Below are 6,537 nucleotides of genomic sequence, written 5' to 3' on the forward strand. Positions count from 1 at the left end.
TATATAAACCGAAGGGTTTTAGTCCGTAGGACAACAACCATAACATACAATCATACCATAGGCTAGCTTCTAGGGTTTAGCCTCTCTGATCTCGTGGTACATCTACTCTTGTACTACCCATATCATCAATATTAATCAAGCAGGACGTAGGGTTTTACCTCCATCAAGAGGGCCCGAACCTGGGTAAAACATCGTGTCCCTTGCCTCCTGTTACCATCCGGCCTAGACGCACAGTTCGGGACCCCCTACCCGAGATCCGCCGGTTTTGACACCGATATTGGTGCTCTCGTTGAGAGTTCCTTTGTGTCGTCGCCGTTAGGCTTGGTGGCTCCTATTATCATTGATAGCGATGCGGTCCAGGGTGAGACCTTTCTCCCCGGACAGATCTTCGTATTCGGCGGCTTTGCACTGCGGGCTAATTCGCTTGGCCATCTGGAGCAGATTGAAAGCTACGCCCCTGGCCATCAGGTCAGATTTGGAAGTTTGAACTACACGGCCGACATCCATGGAGACTTGATCTTCAACGGATTCGAGCCACAACCGGGCGCTCCCCACTATCGCGATGTGTATGACCTAGCTCTACCGCCGAACAGTACCCCAGAGGCCGCGCCCGCATCTGCTCCAACCCTTAGCTCGGAGCAAACTGCGCCAATCGAGGACGGGTGGCTAGACATCACCTCAGGGGCCGCAGTCTCGACGGCAATCAAGCCAAACACCAGCATAATCCTCTGCGCATCCCATGACTCCAAGGTGTCAGACCCTTTCCCGGACTCCGAACCGTCCGCGCTCCTGCCAATTGAATCCGATTGGGTGCCGATCATGGAATTCACCGCCGCGTATATTTTTCAGCACTCGCCCCTCGGCGACATTCTGAATTCACTAAGGACTCTATCTTTGTCAGGAGAGCCCTGGCCGGATTATGTCCAACAGGATTGGGATGCGGAAGATGAAGAATTTCGGCGCCCACCCACCACCCACTTTGTAGCCACTATCGATGATTTAACCGACATGCTCGACTTCGACTCCGAAGACATCGACGGTATGGACGACGATGTAGGAGACGAACATGAACCAGCGCCTATAGGGCACTGGAAAGCCACCTTGTCATATGACATATACATGGTGGATACACCCAACGAAGGCAATGGCGATGAGATAGCGGAGGATGACCCCTCCAAGAAGCAACCCAAGCGCCATGTCAGCGGCGCCGCTCTAAGTCCCGCCAAAGCAAAAGTGGTGATACTGGCACAGGAGATAATAACACTCCGGATAGCGCCGAAGACAACAACAATCCCCTCCAGCAAGATTTAGAGCAGGAGGATGAAGGAGCCAGCTCTCCTGAGAGAGCGGCTGGCGGAGAGGAGGAGGATGACAATTACATGCCCCCCTCCGAAGACGAGGCAAGCCTCGGCGACGATGAGTTCGCCGTCCCAGAGGATCCCGTCGAACAGGAGCGCTTCAAGCGCCGGCTTATGGCCACGGCAAATAGCCTGAAGAAAAAGCAGCAGCAGCTTCAAGCTGATCAAGATCTGCTAGCTGACAAATGGGCTGAAGTCCTCGCAGCCGAGAACTATAAACTCGAGCGCCCCTCCAAGAGTTACCCAAGGCGCAGGTTACTACCCTGACTGGAGGAAGAAGCGTATGATATGGCTGATCGGCCACCTCGTGGCCGCGATAGAGAGGCATTCCAGCCAAAAGCTCAGCGTTCACCCCAATGCCGTTCAAATAAAAAGGCATGGGGAGATACGCCAGACCCGCGTGACATACTGGAGGACAAAGCAAAGCAGTCAAGATCGATCTATGGATCACGAGGGCGCACCACTCTGCGAGACGATAAACGTCACGCCGGATACAGTAAAAGCAAATCCGGCCAGGCCGAACACAGCGGGCAAGACCCATTCAAGCTGCGTCGCGATATAGCCCAATACAGAGGCGCCGCACACCCCTTATGCTTCACAGACGAAGTAATGGAACATCAATTCCCAAAGGTTTCAAACCTATAAATATTGAATCATACGACGGCACAACAGATCCCGCGGTATGGATTGAGGACTTCCTCCTCCACATCCACATGGCCCACGGCGATGACTTGCACACCATCAAATACCTCCCACTAAAGCACAAAGGACCAGCGCGGCATTGGCTTAACAGCTTGCCAGCGGACTCCATTAGCTGTTGGGAAGATCTGGAAGCCGCATTCCTCGACAACTTCCAGGGCACTTATGTGCGACCACCAAACGCCGATGACTTGAGCCACATAATTCAGCAGCCAGAAGAATCGACCAGGCAATTCTGGACTCGATTCCTCACAAAGAAAAATCAAATCGTCGACTGTCCGGATGCGGAGGCCTTAGCAGATTTCAAGCACAATATCCGAGACGAGTGGCTAGCCCGGCACCTTGGTCAGGAAAAGCCGAAATCTATGGCAGCCCTCACGACGCTCATGACCCGCTTTTGTGCGGGAGAAGACAGCTGGCTGGCTCGCAGTAATAACATATCAAAGAACCATGGTACCTCAGATACCAAGGACGACAATAGCAGGTCACGTCGCAACAAGCATAAGCGCCGCATTAACAGCGAAAATACTGAGGATACGACAGTCAATGCCGGATTCAAAGGCTCTAAACCCGGTTAGCGGAAAAAGCCATTCAAACAAAGTACGCCGGGTCCGTCCAGCTTGGACCGTATACTCGATCGCTCGTGTCAAATACACGGCACCCCAGGCAAGCCAGCCAATCACACCAATATGGATTGTTGGGTGTTCAAGTAGGCCGGCAAGTTAATTGCCGAAAACAAGGACAAGGGGCCGCATAGCGATGACGAGGAGGAGCCCCGGCAGCTGCACACTGGAGGACAGAAGAGGTTTCCCCCGCAAGTGCGGACGGTGAACATGATATATGCAACCCACATCCCCAAGAGGGAGCGGAAGCGTGCGCTCAGGGACGTATATGCGTTGGAGCTAGTCGCCCCAAAGTTCAACCCTTGGTCCTCCTGTCCGATCACCTTCGATCGCAGGGACCACCCCACTAGTATCCATCATGGCGGATTCACCGCACTGGTCCTAGACCCAATCATCGACAGATTTCACCTCACTCGAGTCCTTATGGACGGCGGCAGTAGCCTGAACCTGCTTTATCAGGACACCGTGCGTAAAATGGGTATAGACCCCTCAAGGATCAAACCCACAAAAATGACCTTTAAGGGCATCATTCCAAGCATAGAGGCCCATTGCATAGGCTCCATTACACTGGAAGTGGTCTTCGGATCCCCGGATAACTTCCGAAGCGAAGAGTTAATCTTCGATATAGTCCCGTTCCGCAGTGGTTATCACGCGCTGCTCGAACGAACTGCATTTGCTAGATTCAATGCGGTACCGCATTATGCATACCTCAAGCTCAAGATGCCAGGACCTCGTGGAGTTATTACGGTCAATGTAAACACGGAGCGCTCTCTCCGAACAGAGGAGCACACCGCGGCCCTTGCAGCAGAAGCGCAAAGCAGCCTCTCAAGGCAATCTACCAGTTCGGCGTTTCAAAGCCCGGACACCTTCAAGCGCGCTCAGGGAAATCGGCAAATAGACCGCCTGGCGCGATCTGAGCTCGTGTAGCAATACGGCGGCCACCCCAATCCTAGCCCAACGGCGATATTCGTACCGCGCGTACATAATTACGCATTAAAAATACCATGGGCACAGGTGGGGAGGGGGGGCACAACTATGGCACGCCCCAAAACGCGGCCTAAACCGCACTAGGGGCTTCCTGTTTGGTTATTTTTCTTTCTTTCAGGACCTTAATCTCTGGAAACACTGTCCGGCGGCTCTATTGCCGAACACATGATACAGCAACCAAGAAGGCAGACAACTATGTTATACAACGGAATTCCCAGGTTGATTACAGATTTCATATCATTCCTCAGCTCGCCCTTCGAAGGGACATAGTCCTTCTCTTTTGCTTATCGCACTATCTGTATCACTCTGCTTTAACGCAATTTTTCAATAAACAATGCATGACATTACAACTATTATTGCATTCTTGTTATATATATATACCTATGTGTTCATCAATGATGCCTTGCAACCGTACACTCTGGTATGGCCAATACACCAGGGGCTTACATACCCCACAATGCGGTGTGAAAAGTCCGAACACTTTCACAAGTGCGCCACCCCAAACTTATAGCATTATATGCATCAGCTCCGAATCATGTCTTTGGTCAAATGTTGGGTTTGCCCGGCTCCTATGTTTTGGTACCTTATGTTCCGCTCTATCGGCTAAGGTAGCGCTAGGAGAACTACTACGATTGTGCCCCGGTTCTGCCGGGCTGAGCACCTTAGTAGAGAAAGCTAAAACTGACTGTCATGATAAGGCGAGAGACTGGTCGCTGTTCGGCGAGGTTTTTTGAGTCCCTAAAGACTTATGCCGCTTAGGGCGAGGGGCCGGCTCTGTCCGGCTTACAGGCGTGTATCACGCCCCGAATTCGGCCTTCCGAATACCAGGGGCTTCGCTGAAATTTAAAATTATAGAATTCTATGGCTAAGTGAGAGTGATAAAGGATTATTAGTCCGGTTGCCTTGTTCGTTGTGCTGAACACCTCCCTCGAAGGACCCAAACATGGGAACAAGAGTGCTCAGGTTTATCCCGAACACCCCAGCACGCGTGGCATGGGGGCAGAAGCCGAGGACTAGCCATCTCTCAGATTGGATAAACAGCCAAACAAAAGGTACTATTTTAAATTCTAACAAGCGTTGCATAGCGAATATGAAACAAGTTTTCATACATACATGACAAAACGAGCAAGTGTCATTCAAATATTACATTTTTTGAACACTCATCCGCGATAAGACGGGCACCCGGCAGAACACCCTCATAGTACATCTCGGGGTGGCGGTGCTCCTTGCCCTCCGGCGCCCCCTCCTTGATCAGCTTCACGTCGTCTAGCTTGACCCACTGCATTTTTACACGGGCAAAAGCCTGGCGTGCACCTTCAATGCAGACGGATCGCTTGGCGACCTCCAGCCATGGGCAGGCATCCACAAGCCGCCTCACCAGGCTGAAGAAGCTGTTCGGAAGGGCATCGCCAGGCCACAACCGGACTATGAAGCCCTTCATGGCCTGATTGGCCGCCTTATGTAGCTCGACCATCTGCTTCAGCTGGTCGCTCATTGGCACCGGATGTTTGGCCTCAGCATACTGAGACCATAACAACTTCTCCGTCGAGCTTCCGTCCTCGGCCTGGTGAAATTATGCGGCATCGGACACACTGCAGGGCAAATCTGCGAATGCTCCTGAAGAGCTCCGGATTCGGGTAAGTAATCGGTAATTCACTTTTACATGCTTGCTTTGCATATAGAAAGCCTACCCGCTGCTATCTTCTTCATCGCGTTGATCTCCTGAAGGGACTTCTGGGCCTCGGCCTTGGCACTCTTCGCGCTCTCACGGGCCGCGGCAAGCTCAGACTCTCGCGTCTTCAAGTCAAGCTCCTACGCCTCGTGCTTCATCACGAGAGCATGGAGCTCTTGCTGCACCTCGCCCACCCGAGCCTCGTTCCTCTCTCACTCGGTGCGCTCCTTGGCCGCTGTATCTTCGGCCTTGGTCAGCACTTGCTTCAGGGTCGCCACCTCGGTCGTGGCCCCTGGCAAAACATACAATGATCCTGTCATTTTGCAATCACGTCCTTTTTTATATATACATATCTATAGATGGGGTATTACTTACCCTCGTTCTCCTCGAGCTGCCTCTTGGCAAGGCCGAGCTCTTTCTTGGACCCATCAAGGTCCTGCTTCAGTACGGCGACCTCCACAGTTAGTGTGGCGGACGCCAGCAGAGAAGCCTGCATATGCATATTGACATACTTATATTAGACTCCTGCGATATTATTTGATCCTCTGTTCGGCTTTTCTTTGTGAACACCGAACAAAGCATTAGGGGCTACTGTCTATGCGGTAATACTTCTACTAAATTTTAAAACACTTACCTCGAAGCCTGTTAGAAGGCTGGCACAGGCTTCAGTCAATCCACTCTTGGTGGACTGAACCTTCTGGATCACCGCACTCATGATGGTGCGGTGCTCCTCATCGATGGAAGCGCTACAAAGCGCTTCCAGCAGGTTGTCTGGTGCCTCTGGATGGGCAGAGGTCACCAGCACTGGCGTTTTGCCCCTCTTAGAAGGGGACCACATGCCCGAGCCTAGAACCGTTGGAGGATCCGGCGCGGTGTTCGGCTGAGGGCCGAACTCGGAGCTCTCGGGGACCCCGTCCCCTCGGCTCCCGGAGTCCGGAAGGTCGCCTTGAGGCGCCTCCGGGACGGTCCCCCTCGATCCGGTGCCTCTTGAGACAACACTTCGGCATCGTCGGCAGGATGAGGGGAGGTGGCGGTCGGGACTGGATCGCTATCCATGTACGACGAGCCCAGGGAGCCGTCCGAGGATACCTCGATATTGGCTCGTGGCGGCCTGCGCAATTATGTTCGACGATTAGGGAAAGCAGTGTGACAAAGGAATCCTATGGGTTACTTTGGTATCCGAATACTTACGATCTCC

The sequence above is a fragment of the Triticum aestivum genome, chromosome 2A, assembly GCF_018294505.1.
Source record: "Triticum aestivum cultivar Chinese Spring chromosome 2A, IWGSC CS RefSeq v2.1, whole genome shotgun sequence".
NCBI lineage: Eukaryota > Viridiplantae > Streptophyta > Magnoliopsida > Poales > Poaceae > Triticum > Triticum aestivum.